The sequence below is a fragment of the Stylophora pistillata genome, chromosome 5 (assembly GCF_964205215.1).
Source record: "Stylophora pistillata chromosome 5, jaStyPist1.2, whole genome shotgun sequence".
NCBI classification, from domain to species: Eukaryota; Metazoa; Cnidaria; class Anthozoa; order Scleractinia; family Pocilloporidae; genus Stylophora; species Stylophora pistillata.
In genome coordinates, this window is record NC_142523.1 from 25,834,965 (window position 1) to 25,855,042 (window position 20,078).

Below are 20,078 nucleotides of genomic sequence, written 5' to 3' on the forward strand. Positions count from 1 at the left end.
TTACCTTTCTTTGAAGCTTTAGGAGCTATTGTGCGCACCCTGGGACAGAGCATAAAAGAAGAAGGGTCGAAAACGTTCCGTCTGAGAACGTGGCAAATATATATCTCTTGACGCCTCCAATTATAACTAGATTTTTTCCTTGATGGCTGAAAATGAAACAACCTATGTTCGGGATTGTTAGCGATGGAATCGAACAAATGACAACAGAGTTCTATGCGTCTATCATACAAAGTTGGCAGGCCTAGTCTGTCAAGGCATTCCCAATATGAAATTTCAGGCGAAATTATGGAAAGCACACGTTGCAGAATTCTTTCTATATCCTCATTAAGATAGGCCGGGAGTGCATGATGGAACACTGGAGCGCAGTATTCTAGTATAGGTCTAATTGTTGTACAATAAAAGTTCATAATGTCAGTAAGGGGAACACGGGCCCTTTTCAAGAGGACAATAAAATACAGGCGCTTATTTGCTTTCTTAATGCATGCAGTCTGCAATGTGATTGTTCATTTCAAGTCACTGGATATCGTAACACCTAATATCTTCGCGCGGTCGCTGACAGGAAGCACGTGACCATCTACCTCGAGAGGGGAGAAGTTATGAGGGTTCTTCTTGAAGTCAATAATCGTCTCCTTGCATTAATTATCTGCTAAAGAAAGGTAAACTTGAAGCGATCCATCGAAAATATCGAAATAATCAGGAACACTAACAAGAAGCTAGCCCATTGTAATGCTTAAACGGATGACTGAAACAAATATTACATTGACAAATTCGACTGCAAACTATGGTTTTTTTACATGTGCAAATGCTCTGCACCTTAAACATAGTAAGTCAACGATACTCTGAAAGTTGATTTCAAAGGTGAATTAACTAACCAAAGGAAAATAAAACGTTTAAGAAAATCGTCTTGATCTTGTTCGTTGTGGAAGGCTGCTATCTGCTAAGAGTCGGACCCTAAATAATGCTGCGAGTCGTCTCACACGTGAGGTCCTTGTTTAAGCCACAAAGGTTTATGGGATCACCACATAGCTAACATCGCATAAAATTCCTGGAAGATAATATACGGCAAAGGGTTTTTTTAATGTCCGAGAAAACTGTTTTGGAGAGAAATCCCTTTTTCGCCACAGAGGAATGTAGATGGATTTTGTCGATGTTGATGCGTACTCAGCTGCTGCACCGTTCATGATCGCCGAATGGATCATGGCAGAAAGTGTGTAGGGCCAACACAATAGAAACCTTCTCGACTTTCCCGACAGCCAATCTGGGATCTCTTCGATTTCAAGGTTTCATTTGTCGGAGATCTGGGAAGGTAGGGAAACAGTAAAATTGCCGATCGTCTACAATTTTCTTGACTTACGAAAACCAGGCATTACAACTAAAAAACCGAGAGTTATTAGGTTATTTAGTAAGCAGCGAGATCAGTAAAGTTACTGTATGCCGAGGTCAGAGATACGACCTCAAAGCTCCAGTGCGCCATTTCATAAACTGCTTAACCAAAGCTAAACATTTGAAAAACAAAAGACACGGATGTTGCCATTTTAATGAGATTAACGAACAGACTGTATGGGAACCGACGGTTGACTGATACGAATGAAACAAATTTCGGCAGGATTCGATTGCAAAGTATCTCTCATTTGTTTTCAAGCGGTGTAAACCCTGTGTTTGAATTCTGAAAATTGGACGCTTTTACGGCACAAAAAAGCAATACACTGAAAATTGATTGTAAATGCAAATTAACTCACCTAAGGCAAATAAATTGAAAAAGAAAATCACCTTGATCCTGTTTGATGTTCAAAGGAACTCCGCTCAGACTGTTTTGTAATGCAATAACACTTTCAGTCTACTTCCTCGTCAATTAGTTGACAAAACGAAATCATGATTACCCTGTTCCACATTCTACAACACAGAGACAGACAAACGAGACGGCGAATCTGCTTCGGCATCTTTTACCAGGAAACGAATAACTTATGAGAGGTCAAGGCAAGCTTCCCGGGCTGGAGGGAGTGTAAAAAAAAACAAAACGTTTAAGAAAATCATCTTGATCTTGTTCGTTGTGGAAGGCTGCTATCTGCTAAGAGTCGGACCCTAAATAATGCTGCGAGTCGCCTCACACGTGAGGTCCTTGTTTAAGCCACAAAGGTTTATGGGGGTTAAAGCAATGTAAACTTACAGCTTTCCGTTATGGAAAAGAACTTATTAAGGAAAAAAATCACAGCAACTGTAAGTCTGCTCAAGATTGCTGACTTTTGTTCCTTTTTTGCCTAGTTGGGGTATCTCGAAGAAATTTCATTTGTTTCAAACTCAACTCTGCGCAACAGTCTGCGGGCTATTTATGCAGAGGAGAGAATTCAAAACGACTAAAATGCTACCTACAGAATCCTCAATTGTTTTTTAAGTTTCACGGCCCGTTATGACTGACTGGGAAGTTTGGGATAAAGGAGCATGGTCGAGCAGGATTTTGGAAAACGTTCGGCAAAAAAGTCCAAGAGTTGAACAGTTTTTAATTCAAAAATTGTTTCAAGAATGACTTATTTTAAATAAAATGACCTCTTGAACTGCTATTAGTGGGAAAGACAATTCAATACGATACCTAGACACTAGATTTGATAAAGGGAAAGAGAAATGTTTCTATCGTCATCAAAGTGACGGCTGTTTTAACACAAAATCCGTGACTTTCTCCAGTAGTTCTATTATGGGACTTGTCAGGGGAAACTTGGTGGAGAGTTTCTTCTTTACCACTGGCTTTCTGATGTACTATCTGCAACATTTATGAGACAGCAAAAAATATTGATGGCAATGATTCAACAGAAATTTGAAGTTTCACCTGTCTAATTTGCCCTTTCATTTCTTCTGCCCCTCATCATTTACTCTATGACAGTAGTTCATCATTTATGCTTGTTGGCGTTACAGAACAAATCTGCTTGAACTAGTTTTTTTGTTTTTTATTTTTGTTTTGTTTTTGTTTTTTTGTTTTTTGTTTTTTTTGTTTTTTTTTTAGTTTTAATTTTCATCTACTCTTTTTAAGGTTGTTTTTTTTCAACCAATGACAATTAAGTAAGTTTTGATTACTCACACTCCGATGGGTCCCCTCTGATAAACCCTTCAATAATTCCACTGCCCTCGTCTGCAAGCCTTTGAAATTAATGAACCTTCCACGGTATCTTGAAACGCTTACTATAAGCTATCAAATATTACAACTGCAAGAACAATTGCGGGAAAAATGGAATAAAAGAATCGCTCGCCACTCATTCTCAATACTACAAAAAAGCCTTGTCAACAAAAATGGCCTAACAAAACTTGCTAGATCAGAAATTAAACACGATGGCGCTATATAAGGTAGTCTTCCCTGGGAGGGAAGACCTAGGCTCATTTGTCACTCACCGTTGACGTGTGCGGGTCGAATTCAAATGCTGGTAGACGAACAAAAAGAGCTAATGAGATATCTATTGTTTACTTCCACCAGCATGGTGGCATGAGGTAACGCGCGAACCACCTACTTCGATCTCAAATTTACCGCCACAAATAAAGACAGTTTCCATTGGAGAAAGGAAATACAAATCTCAAAAATTCTTGTATTGTGATGAAGACATAAAAAAATTTTGAGGAATGCGCCCGCTGCATGTTCATTGCTTTGGAGTAGCTGTAGCTCAAGCTGACGTGACTCTAAGAGTTCTACATCACACGACGGTTGATTGACAAATGGTCCATTATAGCGCGCCCTCGTGTTTAAAAGCAAAATCAACTGCACTATTTACTACAAACAGTCCCAGCTTTTTCGGCGAAGTCCGTGGCGCGATTGTCTAAAAAAAAAAACATCCACTCGGGTCTCCATTCATTTTTTTTCCCCTAGTGCCACGTACTTCACCGAAAATGGCGGACTGCTCATAGTCTACTGCACTATCATACCTAAATTCTTCTGCGTATCCAACTCGGATTTGATTCACAACCACTGCACCATATTCCAGAAAATTCTTGAGCACGTAAAGTTTTCGGTGAAGAAGAACAGCATCGGCAGGAGACAGATATCCGCCAGAAGATAATACTAATAACGTTAAACGTTCCATGATCCTCAGCACGAAACATTCCTGAAAAATGAACGATAAATATTAACATTTGATTGCGATACACTTTCGTTGTCGTCAGACACAGATTGAGCAAATGATTAAAGTTTGAATTAATAGGCGCTACATGTCAATCACCGCCGTAAAGAAGAAAAACTGTTTTTTTACATGGTCCGAATAGAGCGGATGGGAGTTTGGGAAAGATGCCTTTCGCCATCTTGAAACGACTTGCAATTATTTAAACTTTAAAATCTCTGTGTTTCTATAATGCTTGGAATAAGCAATCTCCTCTGAATGTTTGTTTCTATTTTGCCTCAACCCTTTGACTGCCATGAGTGACCAAGGCAGAGTTTCTCCTTACCATATCGTTGCAACATCAAGCAGACAAGTGATGAGAATGAAGAAAAATAGGTCCGCAATGCATGCATGCGTGGCTTACGAAATTGAGCTGCCTTTTAGTGTCTGGTGTCATAATGAGTTGCTTCTAGCAGAGCTAATATTTGATTATGGCTGGATAGTTTTTAATATTGTTCCTGATCATCAATAAAACAAGATGACTAGCATACAATAGTACTGAAATGTTCATTTTCAAGTACAGAGTTAATGGCCAAACTTTGTTATGGAAGTCTCATTTTCACAACAAAGGTTGCACCGGTAACATGAGGATTTTAGGAACTGCAAAAAACGTCCACATCCTCTCCCATAGTGGCCTGAAAAATTCAGTCATGAATTTGTTTACGTAACAAAGTACAACTGAGTTCTGAAGTTTGTAGGTTAATTGTCTTTTCCAAGTCAAGTTTATTTTGGTCAGCTACTGAGTGTATCAATCAGCGCAACCTACTTCGTATAAATCTGATTGGTTTCTAGTGTGATCTATTGATGCTTAGCCTAGTTTACATTTGCACTTGAGTTTTGCACTAGTGATACATGAAAAAGACACCTAGCTGTTTTCAACCAGTCAAGAGTGTAGTTTTTCATGTATATCAGTATTGCGATGAATTAACCAAGACCAAAAAAGTAACTGGAAAGGAGTTGTAGTCTACCAAATAGACTACCCAACAGAAATCTTGGATTATGACATAGTGCAGTTTACAATTCGTGTAAGCCACACAAAAATACTAGTTGATTCAATACCAAATTCTCAGATCAAACATCATAAGAATTGTTTGGCTGACCGTCATGAGAATTACTGGTGAGATCATGGGAGTGAAAAGGTTAAGGAAGGTTGGTCTGTGAATTTGAAATTTTGAGCTCATATAAATCGAATTTAAACAGAACTACCTAAAACACCGAGCGAGATACTTAATGTCCTTAAGTGAAATACTCACTGTTTGTTCTTGAGCTTCCGCAATCTTCATGAGCCAAAAAATGTTTAGAACATTGTCCTCTACTGAAAAGCAGTTGGCCTGAAGTAACAACAAACTTAATCGCATAAAGTTATCATAAATTCAGTCCAGTCACTAGCCATTGTTCACTGTAAGAGTGTAAGGACGAGTTACAAGGTCAACCCTGCAACAAAGTTAACAATGAGTGACTAGCATCTGATTTCTCCTTACGATGCTATCCCTGAGTCATATATTACAGTCACGAGAATGTAGGAAATGATCACCGACTAAAGAAGCTCTTGACTGTTTAACAAACTCTCCTTGTCGTGAGCTTAGGAAACGTGTAAAGAAACAAAAATCCTAATCAACGACGCTGCGCTGAACATCCATATTCATATTCTCCATTTCTCTATACATCTCCCGTGATAATGGCAAGGAGAACCTGTTTGACAATCAGGAAGTCCTTTTGATAGCGATCATTTCTTTCATTCTCATCATCTAAATGTTCACATGATGGGAGATATTTTGAGGAGAAATGAGATGTTAGTCACCCTAAGGAGTTAATGGTATTCAAACCTAACCTGATGCACAGCACACATCAGTTCAAACAGAAGCAAAGTAGCATTGTCCAGAACTTCTCTCGATAGTTTATCAGTCTGAAAAGAAACAGAAAGTACACATGTAAGTGATAACAGCAGATATCCCATTACATTTTTTAGTACCAAGGAATCCTTGCGAGAATAACTTGGTGAGAAATTATTTCTACAATTGGATTCCTTTAAGTCCCATGCAAAAGTGAGCAGGCAATGCTACTTAAGTATCCTGGCACTGATGTGGAGGTCCTGCCTTCTAATGAGAACCCAGGAGGAGTCCACATACAAAAAATCACCATGAAGTGAACCCGGAGGATATAAATGGAGGACTACACAAAAAGTCCCTGGGTTTTTGAGAAAGAGCATCTGCAACACATTATGTTTTATTTTTTCGTTAACAGTTCATCACCCAAAAGGTCAGGAGTCACTATATAGGGTGGGGCTTGAGCCCGAGTTGGTTCGGCCATGTGCAGTTTAGTAGACTTACTGTACGACTTGTTACTTGTGTCATTGCTTATCTTGTTTGTGATACAACTAGGATGGGTTGTAGCAACAGTGCACCCTTGTAGATGCATTTGAAGACAATAACCCTACCTCTTGTTCTCTATCTCCCACTGTAAACATGTTCTTGTCGGCTCCTGACAACAACAGTTGAGCTGCAGGAGAGATACCAACTGGTTGCTGTGATGTGGGTAAAGGATGAAGAACAATGCATTTGAGAAGATCCTTGATAGCTTGTCCTCTGTAAAAAGAAAGCACTTCAACTGAGCCAGTGTCTGGACAATTAACAGAGTGACTTGTGTACAAATAATATTTTTACTAGCCTGCTTGTAGGCAGTTAAGTTTATGTTTTCAAGTACAAGATTCAGTGCGGCGAATATTCCGTCCAAGTTCAAGCCCTGGCCAGGAACATTGTGTTGTTCTTAGGCAAGACACTACTCTCGTCGCTTCATGCTACGGAAACTGGAGTTAAGCGCCTGCCTGAAGGGCCCATGGAATCTTCCAGCATTATGATAAAAGTTGTTGTAAAGTAGTAACTTACAATTAAGATGCCTCAGCATCACCAACTTACTTGACTTAAGAATAAAAACCATCAGTGCAAAGCGTATTTAATTTGCCAAAAAACAAAAAATGCAACTGTTAATAGAACTGGGTTATGGGTGAGCAAATATTTTCTGTTCTGCATGACCCAACTCAGCAATAAGCATTTTATCAAAACTATGATAGTTGCTCTATTTCTTTTAGTTGCACCTCGCTTTTCCAACCCTGCTCGCATAATCTCGTGCAGCCCTCATAGGGATACTTTTCATTTGCCGTAACCAGTTTCCCCAGGCTTATTGGATTCAATATGCACTACCCTCATATCCTACACTGCACCTTCCAAAAGTTTAAAATCAAACTAAGTAGCATCTTTTGTGCTCTTCGCAATGTTCCTTTGTCGAGTTCATCGCCTTTTTAGTAACATTGACAAATGAGAGCCCAGCCATTTTGAAATGTAGCGCCCATAATTGTCACGTGCGAGGTGATCATAGCAAGATAGGTCACAATCCCAGACCAATCAGAGCACAAAAATCTGTTTCATCACCTGAGTAATCATTCTATTTTCAAAATGCTGCGCAGAGCAACATGGGTGATATGAAAATAACACTTACCCAAGCTCGTCCTCTCTATTGTTTCCTTTCTTTCACGATGATTGGCTGCGGGATTGAGGCCTGTACTGCTGTAGTTGACCCACCATGAACCCGGAGAGATCTGGTGACTAAAAGTTGAACTGCAATCAATATTTGAAGCCCAGGATCCAGATAGGAAACCATAAAACAAGTGGTGTAAGGAGGGGGGGGCGGCACTATGATACACAACCAATCAGAGAAGAGAATTATGTTCCACCATCATCATATTGGATGCTATTCCAGCCATATGATGGGTAAGTTTGCACCACGTGTTACAAAATACTCTTCTCTAATGGTCGGGCAGCACAGTGCCCCCTTATACTGTCAATTGAAAGCAAAGTCATAATTTAAAACATTGGCCTGCCATTCACACTACCTTCAATGTCAAATTCATTGTTTACAGTCTGGTGTGCAAACTTTCAAGGGGGTGTGATTGCAATGAACAAATTGGGAAGCAAATTAGTGAGTATTCTCTTAATGATACATGCACACGTGCTTCAATGCCTTTTATGAGTGACAATTTTCTTTTCTGTCCAATTTATCAACAGCTCAGATCAAGCAACTCTACTGCTACTGTTCGTTATTCGATAAATTTGCATTGAGCGATACGACATGTGTATGTGTAGCATGATAGCTTTTTTGACTGTGTACATTTTCCATTGTCAGTCTATTCCAAGGTTTTTCAAGCCAAAAAGTTCTTTGTTTTACACAATGATGTAGCACAAAGGAAACTTATAGCTCTGAACAACAGAGTTGCGCATCTGTTTTCGTCCGTGCAAACAGAAAAAAAAGGTCGTATGTGCACGTCTGACTACCCTCCATCTGAGCATATGAAATGTGTCTGCATTGTTAACTCATACCTAAGCGGTAGTGTACCGTACCATCCATAAGTATTTTTTTAAGTTAAAACTCTTCTCTGCGGACGTAAAAAGCTCCTGGATGAGAATAAATGTCTTCTCCATGATTTGAGATTGAAGGATCTCAGTCTTCAGCTGATTAAACAAGTGCGCTAACTGTGAACTGAAAAAGAATATGAGAGTAACATAAAGGACTCAAAATTATCTAACTAATATTCAGCAGTCATAAGCCCTCGATTTTTATAATTGTTTTTTTGGCTGTGGGCTGTTTGCTCCACATAAGTCATGTTCTCTTCAAACTGGACAATGACCTGAGGTTAGGCAATACAGCTGCAATGTATTAGTAATAAAAATGTACCTGTTTTCAATATCAGCAAAGTGTTTCCTGAGGAGACTTTTTACATAGACTTAAATGAAAAAGAGAACAGAATTGTACGTCAAACCAAACAGAAGACAGAACTCCAATGACAAATACATGTAAATAGATAAATCAGCATTAATTGCATAAAAGGAAAATCAACAATCAACTAGTGGTTTGACCAAATTGCATTTATTTGACAGACCTTCCGTCCCCAAATTTAGAATCTCAGCGTGTTATTAAATAAATGTATGTAATACTGTACTTGTCAACTCTGTTTGATCCAGTGGGTGAAGTTGGTGTGGAACTCCTTCAACCGTGATGGAGTGTAGATTTCTGAAGAGAGATGCAATCAAAATTTATAATCAATTAACCCTAAAAATTATTTACATTACAAGTGTATAACACAGGTATCGTGTACAAGAGATTTCTTTCTGTGGACCTAAGTTTTGACAACAAGATTCACATGTCCTGTCTGCTCATCACTTGAAACTAGTAAAAACAGTGCTGGTTAAGCCAACCAAAACACCTTACTAGTGTACCAACTTTACATGGCTAGTTTTTAATTACCTCATTTTATCAAAATCCCTAGTTGAAAACCCATCAATTACTGAGACTCTCGAAGAAAACTAAGGGGTCAACATCAACGATAGCTAACTAGCCACAGACTAGTAGAAATTCAGTTTTGGCTAGTGGTGCTTGATTTCCACTCACCAGTTTGGCTAGGAAAGAAACTGAAACAGTTGTAACATCTAAGTTGTCACTTGGCTAATAAGTTGAAAAGCTAATGTTGATCCCTGAAATTTGTTTCCCAGTTTTAAGAAGAATGGAAAACAAACTGTTGCAAATTAAAGCAGCTTTACATGTGTGAATCAAGTTTATTTTCAAAATGTGCAGAAAGGTTCATGCACTGTAATTTTTCTAATTTTCTAATGCCAACAGTGTACACATAGGAAATAATTAATCTGATTAGTTCCCAGTCTTGCACATAATCTGACAAAACAACATGGCTCAACAATAACCTGGAGGCCCCTTATATCTTTATAGCTCTAAATTTTAAACTTATTGTAAGCCCTTGAGACATGAGGGTTAGTTTATTATGACTACACAATGTACAGCATGTAGTTCTTTCATGCGAAGAAGCCCAAACTGCCGTAATCTGAACTGGTTGCTCATAATGGCATTTTCTGTGCTGAAGCCTGTTTTCCATATGTACATGTACATCTAGGGAAAAGCCTCCTTGATTCACAGTTTCACTGTTTTCTATGTGTCCCAAAGTTTTCAGACAAATAATTACAGAGGTTGTAGAAAGTGGATGCTCCGCTAACACATCCCACAATTCTCTGATGATCAACAATCACTTGCTATATTTGGAAACGTCAATTTTCACTGTTAAAGAATTCAACAGTAATTTTGGCTCACTACCAGTCCTTCAGTTGCTTAGCAAATCAGTACCCTTGAATCACAGATATCTCTGAATTTACCAAAATGTTCGCAAAATCTTGGACGACTGCGAAACAAAATTGCCAATCACCATTGATCTTCCCATTTTTTCGTCTACAGAGTTAAAGTTCAGTAAATAGAGCATGTAGTTGTTGACACACATGACCTACACCCACACAGCTTACTAGAAGGGAAAAAAAATAATTAAAGAGACTTGCCAAAATGCAATTGTTCCAGGTGCATTTAAGATGCATATACATTGGTGATATTTCGGAGAGGATGTATAAGTCCATTTCCATCAATTCGAATTTCTTGTTAGCAGAATCATTGCCTCCATTATCAGAATTATAGTCCAACTCTTCCCCACTGTCTACAGAGCCATTACTGTCACTTCCGTAATGACTCCTCCCATATGGATCTATAGAATCCACTGACTTTTGTCTGTTTAAACTAGTTGATGAATCCTGGTAAGAAATTTCAAGTTCACTACTGCTAGAGCTCCTGTAACAACTTAATTCATCATAGTCATTGTTAGTTCTTATCTACTGTGAAGCCAACGGTTTCTTTCTTCTTTGCTGACCAACACTTCCTGATCTCAGTCTTGCGCTTGAACTAGACTGCACGATCATTGATTCGTGACCAGGAAGAGGTGGTGAAAGGGGTCGCCTGCCCCGAGATGTAGAAACAGCTCCAATATTACTAGCTGACCCTGAATACAATTTGCTGCTGTGTTCATGCCTCAGATGTCGGAGATCAGGGTCTGAGGCACTTCAATGAAGACTGGTTGTCTGTACTGAGAGATGCTAAGTCATGACTGGCTGGCTTTCTACATGTCCCATAGATGTTTTAGATTTAAGGTTACCTCCCACTTGGGGTGCTGTATCCACTCTTGAAACTGGAGAAGTACTGAGAATGGAAGATGATTGGAGAGCTAACTTCAATGGTGAATTGTTTTCACTGGGTGGAACGGCTATTGCATGGCTTGATGCCATTTGCTTAAAAATCTTTTTGTAAACTATCAGAATGTGCTGGTTTTTGGTCTTCAAATCATCTCTAAGAAATTCTGCAACATCATAAATCTAGAAGGAAAATTATCATGTATTAGAGAGTAATCATTTAATTATTTTAAAATAGCCTGTGTTCTGATCAACAATTTCAAGGATTCTTTTATTTAGAATAGTCCATCATTACACCCAATTATTCAAAGATAATTATTGTTTTTACTTTCTCTTGGGATTTACAATCATCTTCACAGATGAAATAAATAAAAAAAAAAATTCCAAAGCTGGATTTGCCAGTAGGAAATACAAAGTGTATCACAGGTTACTCAGATATAGGAAATGCCAAAAGAAAATCAGTGTAAGCACTGAAGCTGGACTCTTCAAGTGCTGGATACCAGAACATTATTTTTTATGGATTATTTCACTTTACAGATATCAATTTTCCAATTAAAAATGCTTATAAAAACAAGTTTCTGTAGGAATCAAACATCTTGGGAAATGAAAATTTTCAACCCCTCTTCAAACCTTGCACGCAGTTAGGCACTCAGGGGGAATGCACAAAAAATAATGCTCTTTTTAAAGATTGCAGCACTCTTGTTGCCACGGTAACAACGGCTGCCTGTTTGAGGCCTGGGACCTCATTCCCATGCAAAAATATTTAAAAAAAGAGTAAAGTGTTATTTCTGTATCTCAAGCTAAATAAAACATTACAGATTGGTACTTCTACCATATATAGCGACATCATTTATCTTGACTTTGATACATTCAATTTTCCCAGAGAGTGAATGTGAGCACACCAATAGATTATTTATCTCGGCACAGTTTCGGTCATTTTTTTTGGTCTCAGATAAACGAAGCATGCAAGGCTTGGAAAGAATATTATGTTATGAGCAATATCCCGAAGAGATATCTCGCCTATGGTTGTCATATTTTAAAAAAATTGATCAGCCTTTGTGCAGGGCTGCTTGACGTAACTACAATCATATCGTTTTCATATTGTGTGCATACCATCCAGATTCCGAGCGCTGCAACTTTTTTCACGGGAATTTGAGCAATCTGACATCCTCTGAAGATACACTGGCTGATCTACACGGAACTATCCCATCACCAGTCATTATTTTGTCATAAACGTGTACGTTATCACGATGGCGTGACACTCTATTTCTCCATGAAGTTTCCCTCGGTCGCTCCCACGAAGACGAGAAATGGACATTTTTCGATATTTCATCAGATCTCCGCGCATTCTGAAATAAAATAAAACCAAAAAACGTAAAGAGTAGAGGAAGACTTTGGTTGAATGCGACAGAGCTGAATAATAAAATTGGTCATGTCAGAGGGTATGCGGTTAACAACGCGGGCGCAAGTGTCCTAGCTCAAAAATTTAGCGAACCGGAAATTAGTAAAAGCTGACTTTTAAAACCGTGGAACTATGTTTTCGTCGAAGGCATTTTCCTATTTCCAGAGGTTTTAAGGAGAAAATTAATTTTCGAAAATTTTTAGGGGGTGTATCAAGTTTTGGAGGCTGTTCCGTAAAAGAAAAGCGGCAAGGAAAATGACGCCTCAAAGCGGAGAATTCTCTTGTCTTATAGTATCTGTCTTAAATCCTCCCCCTGGAGCAGACATCAACATCCGTGAGCATTTGTTTAACTCTCTGGCCCGGACTGAATATATTTACCCGAACTGTGCGGTTATATTAGCCAGTGATTTTAACCGCCTCGATGTCACGCGGCTTATAAGGCATTCAGTCCTCTTGGGAACGTGTCCACGTGAGATCCAACCAATATCAAAATTTGAGTCTACATGGTACCCTCCAGAATTCGATACTATTTTGTGTACATACTGGTATTAGTCTCACCCAGGAGCCCATCACTTCTCTTAGCTAACCGCCTCCCGGTTAGCTCAATGGATAGAGCGCTGGACTGCTGTGCGGGAGGTCGAGGGAGTTCAAGCCCCAGCCGGACCAACACTCAAGGTCTTAAAATAATAGAGAAGAATATGCTACCTTTCTAAAGTTCAAGAAATGGTTAGATATTCTAGTCTTCTCCGATAGGGACGAATAAGTGGAGGTCCCGTCTCCTACAGGGTTAGGTGTAAGAGACGTTAATTTCCCCACGCACGAGATTACCGTGTGATGGATGTCTTCCCCTGGAGTGGGATGAGTGGGATTTATAGATCGTTTTCACTCACGTGACCAAAGCCCTGACAACTGTTGCTACGCCGCCATATTTGTGTACAGATATCGCATGCAAATCTACTGCGTCCTTTGAAAGAAGATGGTTTTGTGCTTGATTGTCGGCTGTGGAAATAGAAGTGGAAGGAATAAAGGATTAGATTTTGCCAAAGTACCTTCGATAATTGAAAATAAAGGAAATGAAGCCAGAGAATTGTCAGCAGAAAGAAGATCGCGCTGGATTTCTGCTATTTGCAGAGACGATCTCACCGATACCATTTTTGGAAAACGACCGCGTGTGAGAAACACTTTGTTTCTGGAAGGCCGCAAAATCATGGGATAAATTTAACAATGATTGGGTCCCAACTCTAAATTTAGGACATAATAAGGAGACTGGCCGTACGGATCGAGAATAAGCGGCAAAAAGAAGTAAGAGGGCGAGGGAACGCGAATTGGTGAAAAAGCCGGCGTTTGCCAAAAGGGTGAAAGTACTAGAGTCTGAGAGGGAGGAGAAGTTTTTCAAATTTAGCGAATCGGGGCAGCAAAGTTTAGATTTAAACTTCGAAGGTAGCGAAGCAGAAAGCCTAGATAAGCCCACAGAGAAAGGCACGCAAACTGACTCAAGAATGTTTGTTTACTTCGGCACGCAATCGGAAGAGTTTGGGTGCAAGCAAGTTTTCCATTTATCTTCGTCCACGCTTCTACGTAAAATAAAACGTTTGCAATATGCGAGAATGATTCAGCTAGCCCGGCCTTACAACCTATGCAATGAGCGGATAAAATTGTCCCTTCCTTCTCTGCTATAATCCAGATAGGGATAGAGTCATTTATTCTCTGCGAATGTCTCACCTTGGCTAACATAACAAATTTGTTTGCGATTATGTGGCCTTTTACGCTGGTTATAAATCCCGAAACCATCTGATTGTTGGCTTCCAGGCTTCGGAAAGCCTTAAACTGTTGTTGCGTGTAGAAGCTCGTCTCCAAAGCCAGATAGAAAAGGAGATCTGTAGAGTCAACTGGAGACAAGCAGTCTGGTTGAAAATTCTTACTCTGAATAAGGAAGGGTAGATCCCAATCGCCGAAATTTTTTCCAAATAACGCTGCCTTACTTGTGGTTCTAGCTTCTTGGCGTACTCAGAAAGAGGAGGATGAATAATGATATCAGTATTGGCACTTAATTTTGCTTTCGTTGCTGTAGTATTCATTTTTACAGGCAGAAATTGTTGATGTGCTTATTATTTGCATATATAATATTACCCTTGGTTGTACACAAATATGGCGACCGGAAATGATGTGACGTCACGTGAAAACGATCTATTGGGTGGAATACTCGCATGGTTCGCATATGTTCCGTTGTAGTCCTACCCTACTGCGGGAATGCAGTGGAAATGGTTAGAAAAAAAAAGTTAAAAACCTGCCAAATATTTTTCCAACGTCCGAACACTTCACGAGATACAGTGGTTCGAGTGAGAGGACACAATTTTAGTAGAATCGCATCATTGAATAAAATCTCGCATCCTGATTGGCTAACGAAGCGAGGTATTAAGCGTGGAACTGCGAGTTGAAAACGAGGCTAAGTGAAATTGTTTCGCATCTACGTCACTAAGCACAATAACTATCGTCAAATCGTTACAAAGTTTGGTTTCTAAGTCAATTTAAAATGTTTTCAAAACCATTGTCAATTTCTATTTAGAGCAAAAACAAAAAAAGCATTTTCAATGTGAGCCTGAGGTTCTTCTTTGTTCGGAACGGAACTTCAAATTCTTGGAGAGGCATGAAAAACCTCTTTCGGTCGAGACAACCCGAAAGCGAGAAAATCCTGTGAAAACGGAAAAAACAATCTCCGAGCTAATAGGTCACACCTACCCGGGTTCAATATCCATCTGCAGCCATAATCTTTTAGAAAAACAACAAAGGATGTCAAGCAAGTTTGTTGGGTTTTCAGTCGTGCTACTACGACTGTCACAGCTCCGCCAGCGACGGTCCACGCACTAAAGCTCTGCGAGAAATTTATGTCAACAGCCTTGCACTTCCATCAGTAGTTGGCAATAACACAACATCAATAAAAAACGGCATTGATGATCTAGCAGTAAGAGTTCTTGGTGGATTGTTCACCAATGTATCGTTCAACAACTCTCCAGCGAATATCTCCATCAACTATTAAACTTTCAGTCGAATGCTCATCCCAGCGATTCAGCTAATAGCAGTCGCCGGTAGTGAATTTCTACAAATAAAAAGATTAAAGTTTTTGGACTTTTCATGAAACACCTCTTTGTTTTTAAAGGAATACAAAAATTGATCAATACACGTAGTTACACTTCAAGGCACTTACCTTATATTAATCGCTGTGTCTCTATGTCCGGCAGCCGGACAGTGTTTTCAAAATACTCCGTGTGCGGCGGTCAATTTCTTTTTTAATTTTCTGTTAATAATAACAAAGCCTTCTTTATATGGCTGAAAACTTAACTATTTCCACCGTAGTGTGAGCTTTTGTGAGCTCGGTATCCGGTATGCCGGTATTCATAACTTTGAAGCTCGCCGCAAGCTTCCGGACAGGAAATGGAAAATACTCCGTGTCCGGCAGTCGAGTATTTTCCCGAATATTAAGTCATTACACTCAATATATTCGAGCTATACCATGCTAGGCAGTGTTATTGTTGTTTACATGGCTAAAGAGCACGATTACCAGGTTTTAAACAGCCGTGAATTGTAGTGTTTTTCACGAGCTTCCGGACACGAAATCGTAAATACTCCATGTCCGGCAGTGATATATTTCCCGAATATTAAGTGGTTCTACTTAGTATATTCGAGCTATAACAGTTGACAGTTACTCGAGTTTCACGCACAACGCGATGAGCTTATGTTTCTGTTTCACTCTACCTGTATTTGTATTAACACATGTTTATCTTAATGTATGTATCTATTTTCAGGGAAGTACGGAGCCTGGGAGGGTGGTTTGCGAGCGCCAGAGTGCGGGGATATGCTCCCCTGAAAATTTCGAAAAATCATGTTTTAGTCCGCATTCCTTGTATTTTAAGTTCTCATTACATCATATGTTTTCTAATAGTTCCTCATTTTTAACACTTACTCCCCCCTAACCATAACTCTTTGGGGCCAGTCCGTACTGCGCACTCTCGAGAATTGTTTGTTTGTTTGTTTTGTTTCATGTAAGACATCAAAAAATGTAAAACATTTCGTAACTAATTACATGAGGTAAATTGAAAGTTTTATGTCAATCGCCATTATGGCACGTATCTTTCTCATACCACTTAATGAAAAAGGAGGCGTTCACGAGCTCTTTAGAACTTGTTCATGCATTAAGATCGAATTAGAATTTAGAACTAATGGTTTTTGTAGAGGGAGTGTTGGGAAAGTGTTCAATGGTTTAGGTCGCCACAAGGATAAAAAATTCGATAAAACTCAACAAATACTTTAATCCACATCTGTTCAGCCAAAACTACATACTTGCGAGCACGTGTCTTACAATCCCATGATTCCCGAGAACGGGACAGGCACGTAACGCGTGCTTACAGGTATCGTGACACTCCTAACAGGGAGGAAAACCGGAGAACTCGGAGTAAAACCCTCGGAGCAAGGACGAGGACCAACAAAAAACTCTACCCACCAGGAGCCCACGGGCCCCTGGCCCATTTTAATGACGCTGGGTCCAGGAATTGAACTTGGGCCACATTGGTGGGAGGCGACGGCTCTAGCCATTGCGCCACTCCCGTTCCCTTGTAACTTCGCAGCTGTAAAAAATAATGAAGGTGTTGCGAAAAGAATCTGAAAGGACTCAAAGACAAGGTATGTCATTCGTACAGAATAACATTGATTCGTATTCCATTGAGTGAGACTTATAATGTTTATAAACATTAGGGTGCTGAGACTGCGCACTACGGACTGGAAAGATTGGAGCTGCACCATTTTATGTACACGAGACTGCTGGAACCCCCCCCCCCCCCCTTCCCTCCTCCACGGGCCACAAAGGGTTAGGGTTAGGGGGGAGTTCAAAAAGAGGAACTATTAGAAAACATATGATGTAATGAGACCTCAGAATGCAAGGAATGCGGACTAAAACATGATTCTTCGAAATTTTTAGGGGGGCATACCCCCGCACTCTGGAGCTCGCAAACCACCCTCCCAGGCTGCGTACTTCTCTGAAAATAGATACATACATCAACATAAACATGTGTTGATACAAATACAGGTAGAGTGAAACAGAAACATAAGCCCATCGCGTTGTGCGTGAAACTCGAGTAACTGTCAACTGTTATAGCTCGAATATACTAAGTAGAACCACTTAATATTCGGGAAATATTTCACTGCCGGACATGAAGTATTTACGATTTCGTGTCCGGAAGCTCGTGGAAAACGCTACAATTCACGACAGTTTGAAAACTGGTAATCGTACTCTTTAGCCATGTAAACAATAATAACACCGCCTAGGATGGTATAGCTCGAATTTATTGAGTGTAATGACTTAATATTCGCGAAAACATTCGACTGCCGGACACGGAGTATTTTCAATTCCTGTCCGGAAGCTCGCGGCGAGCTTTAAAGTTATGAATACCGTCATACCGGATGCCGAGCTCACAAAAACTCACACTACAGTTGAAAAATAGTGAAGTTTTTAGCCATATAAAGAAGGATTTGTTAACTATTAACAGAAAATTCAAAAGAAATTGACTGCCGGACAAGGAGTCATGATTTTGAAAACACTTTCCGGCTGCCAGACAAAGAGACACAGCGTTTATTAATCGGGATGTTATTGCACATGAAATTAGTGCTTTCGATTGCACAGTTCATTTCTCTCAGTTTCCCACCAGAGAGGTAAAAGGTGTAAATTATTTTCCTTCTCGAGCAAATTATTTGGAATTTTGAAAAAAGATGTTAACGATAAACGGCTTGTAAATCCAGTGAAATACTACTATTACGTGGGAAGCTTGTTTAAAAAGCTTGAAAGTTAATCTAAATGCAAGCACGTGGTACAAATAAAATTGTACATGGTTCAAACGTGTACAACTAACCTTGAGTTCTATTCGCTAACATGATGACACTTCTGACACTTGGCTTTGAAATGGCTTTCTAGAGCGCGCGCTCGGGATAAAAACAATAATATTGCCGATTTAATTTCTTGTTTTCTTATTTTCATTCAGTTATGCGATTCAAGGAAAATTCATTACCTGACTCGTGAATTCCGCGTTAAACTGCACTTGAAAACCGATATCGCGATTCGTGCAATATCGGTTTTCGCGTGCAACTCAACGCGCAATTCCCTCGTCAGGTAATGAATTTTCCTATAAAATTGGGGTAAGTTCGTCCATGATGTTTAAAATTTGCTCAGAGACTATTATATATTTTATCAATTAAATATTATTTGTAATTAGCTAAATTTCTATTTATATTTGTAATCTTTTTTTTTTTTTTTTTTTTTTTTTTTTCTCTTCAATATATTAATGATTCTATTGTATTTATATATTTATTGTAATTAGGAGGACCACAAGTTTATTAGTGTTTGTGCACTATCACGTGCTATCCTCAATAAATAAAGTCTTACTACTCTTACTAGACTATTGGGTCCTGATATAATTAAGAATCTTTGCCAGTTTCAAATGAATAGTATACTCATTGGAGTCAACTAAATTTGAAGAGGATGCGATAACTATGTTCGAAAATATTAATGTCTCAGGAAAACCTTAAAAAATCGAGATTTTTCATTATTCGAATTTCTTGCGAAAATCGTTTAAAATATCTCGCAGGCGGGCATGTCTCCGCTCAAAATTACTTAATTTCCGTAGAGTTTATTTGTTTAGAAGTATATATATCTACAGGTGATAAAATCTGTGTGAAGGTACGTACGTCTAGCTATGCCAAACAGAAATTTTGTATCGGCATCTCGCTCAAGACAACGGGCGAATGACAAATGGAGACTATGACCGTGATCTGTTGACATCTGGTTACACATGCCACTGATTTTGGTGGAGACATTCTGGGCTCATATTATATTTGAATACACAATATTAGGTTTATAAAATGTACCTGATAAAAAAAATCCAATTTAGAGTGCTAGTAAAAGTACACTTGCCAAGCCTGGTGTACTCGGGAAACTACCGGCCGATCGCTGACTTTGTACAGTCAACCGTATGCAGCATTTTAGAATGATGGCTGCGGCTGTAAACTGCTCAGAGATTTTTCAAGACTCACACTGAGCACTTGTTTGGAGGATCAGTAGTTTAAATAGATAAGATCAAATGCTTTACAATGGGTCTTTACACATCGAAATATTAATAGTATCACAGAGCACCCAGGGTATCAGGGTATTAGTATGAGAGGATTACCCCCTCCCCTCGGTGTTTGTGAACCAGAAATGCTGATATGATTTGATTTTTTCTTTGGGTTGGGGAATGTTAAATCTATTTCTTTACATCTGGTTAATCCCAAACCCTTTCCAAAATTCTAGAACAAAAACGCTATTTACTGGTCCGCTACCCATACGCCTCTCCCTGATGTCACCTCCAATCCAGCCTTACCACACCGCAGGCTTTTTAATGAAAAGGGGGGACCTCTACACAAAAAGGGATATGAATTAAAGGACCAGACTAA

The 20,078-nt window shown here is 39.3% G+C and overlaps 1 pseudogene across 1 annotated transcript; it reads right to left on the reverse strand.

Moving 5' to 3' along the window:
• Positions 1-2,478: 2,478 nt before the first annotated feature.
• LOC148731065 (uncharacterized protein C12orf56 homolog) lies at positions 2,479-12,627 on the reverse strand (annotated as a pseudogene). The gene is made up of 10 exons (XR_016001977.1): positions 12,314-12,627; positions 10,523-11,383; positions 9,127-9,197; positions 8,528-8,666; positions 7,629-7,735; positions 6,571-6,790; positions 5,965-6,039; positions 5,387-5,464; positions 3,904-4,082; positions 2,479-2,755 (listed from the first exon to the last, which is right to left on the reverse strand). The product of XR_016001977.1 is annotated as an uncharacterized protein C12orf56 homolog (transcript).
• Positions 12,628-20,078: the final 7,451 nt, after the last annotated feature.